The 1,960-nt window shown below is 28.7% G+C and overlaps 1 non-coding gene across 1 annotated transcript; it reads left to right on the top strand.

Moving 5' to 3' along the window:
• Positions 1 to 421: 421 nt before the first annotated feature.
• Positions 422 to 494, top strand: TRNAK-CUU (transfer RNA lysine (anticodon CUU)). Its single transcript has one exon. It is a non-coding gene; the product is annotated as a tRNA-Lys (tRNA).
• Positions 495 to 1,960: the final 1,466 nt, after the last annotated feature.

Genomic DNA, 1,960 nt, shown 5'->3' with positions numbered 1-1,960 from the left:
GAAATTATAAATTCCAATATAGATGTTAATTAACATAAATATTAACATTTTTGATAGACATTTTAAATATTGTCTAATTGAAAAATTAAATAAAATTTTTTATTAATATTTGCAATTAATATTTTTAATGCTTGTAATTAAAATTTTTAATTTTAATTTAAATATTTCTCTTAAAATTTTAATTATTTCCTAATTAATAATTATTAAAACTTTAATTGATATTTTTAATTTCATACATTTTCTAATTAAAATAGTTAATGTTTATGCTAATTTAAAGTTTTTAATTTTCTTTTGTTAGTAATTTATTATTTTAAATCTGATTATATAGTATGATTATGTTATATTATAGAAGAATTATTATTTAAAAGTCAAAGATAGTGAAAGCAAATTTTATGTTGGAATAATGTCCGTTGAACTCATTGCCCGTCTAGCTCAGTCGGTAGAGCGCAAGGCTCTTAACCTTGTGGTCGTGGGTTCGAGCCCCACGGTGGGCGGAATTATTGTCTATATAATATACATTTTCACTCTTTTAGCTAGCTTCTGCAGCTCCATAAATGGGCTTTTCCCCGGGCTCCACTGTAACACGGCCTATGGGCATTGTTTTTCTTTAGTTCCATTCTGGACTCAAGCCCAGTACAGGTTTCAGGCTTTACCTACAAAGCCCAACGATTCGTTAGTTCTCTATTGTCCGTGTTCGCTGCTTAATGGGCTCAAAGAAAAATAAAATTGTCCCCTATGAAACCCATTGCGAAAGTCCAGACAATTAAATTGTAGAGCTAATTAAGGACATGCATGGGTATAGCCAATTTAGATGATTTTATCAAAGCTTTTAATTTTGCGAACCTATATTGTAGTTTGGTTTCTAATTTTAGGTTTTGAATTTAAATTTATATGAATGTGAACGAAACTTAATACAAATTTATATCATATTAAACTACTTCTAAAAAGACTAAAGGGAAAAAAAAAACTTAGTAGTATTTAAGATGACAAAAATTCTAATGATATGATAATTTTACCCTTCATTATGCATTCATGAAAATTAAAATTCCACATATGTTCCAAAATTCAAAATTGAACACTCAACCCTTTTATCTTCTTCCATTACCTTCTTAATTTAGGAAGTTTATGACCCATTTTCACCATTACCTATTCAATAAAGGAAGATCCATAGTCAAATTTCATCCCTTACATATTCAATGTAGAAAGACCCATAATCCTATCCCAACTCTCTACATATACATCCTTCTATTTACGTATATCACAACCATGATGCCTCTCCACCTATTCTCATAGCTACTTCCATCATTGTGTAGGTGTAGGGGTGAGCATAATTCCGTTAAAATCGAATTCGAGTAAATTTGGTCGCTTTGGGTTGGTTAAAAATTTATTCGATTTGGTTCAGTTTTCATTTTTGTTGAATTTCGATTTTTGGTTTTCGATTCGGTTAATTCGGTTAACCAAATTTACCGATAGTATAAATTAATAATAAATAATTATATATTTTATATATTATATATATACTAAAAATTTATTTGTTTTTATATATTATATATATTATTTAAATTTTATATATTAAAATATTAAATTAGTTAAAATTGATTAACTGATTTAATCGAAATTCGGTTCGATTGGTTTTGAGTTCGGTTAAATATGAAATTTTGGTTAATGAAGTTTTTTAATTGAAAATTTTTAATTCATTCGGTTAATTAGCCGAATTCACCAAACCGACGAATACTCACCCCTACATAGGTGTGCCATCAAGAGCTTTTAAATACCTGATCAAAATGATGTTTTGCTAATTATTTTTGTAGGATGTTCCTGAAAGAGGTGAATGGAACATCATCATACAAAAATCAATGGTTAGGTGTATAGGGAGAGGGGGGTCATGAAATCTTTTTGAGGTTGGGGGTAATGGGTGATGTAGCACCATGAGTTTATGTTATAGCATTAAGGGATGTGG

The sequence above is a fragment of the Malania oleifera genome, chromosome 9, assembly GCF_029873635.1.
Source record: "Malania oleifera isolate guangnan ecotype guangnan chromosome 9, ASM2987363v1, whole genome shotgun sequence".
In the NCBI taxonomy this organism is placed as follows: domain Eukaryota; kingdom Viridiplantae; phylum Streptophyta; class Magnoliopsida; order Santalales; family Ximeniaceae; genus Malania; species Malania oleifera.
Note: the sequence above shows the minus strand (reverse complement) of the source record. Positions and strands in the feature narration are given on the sequence as shown.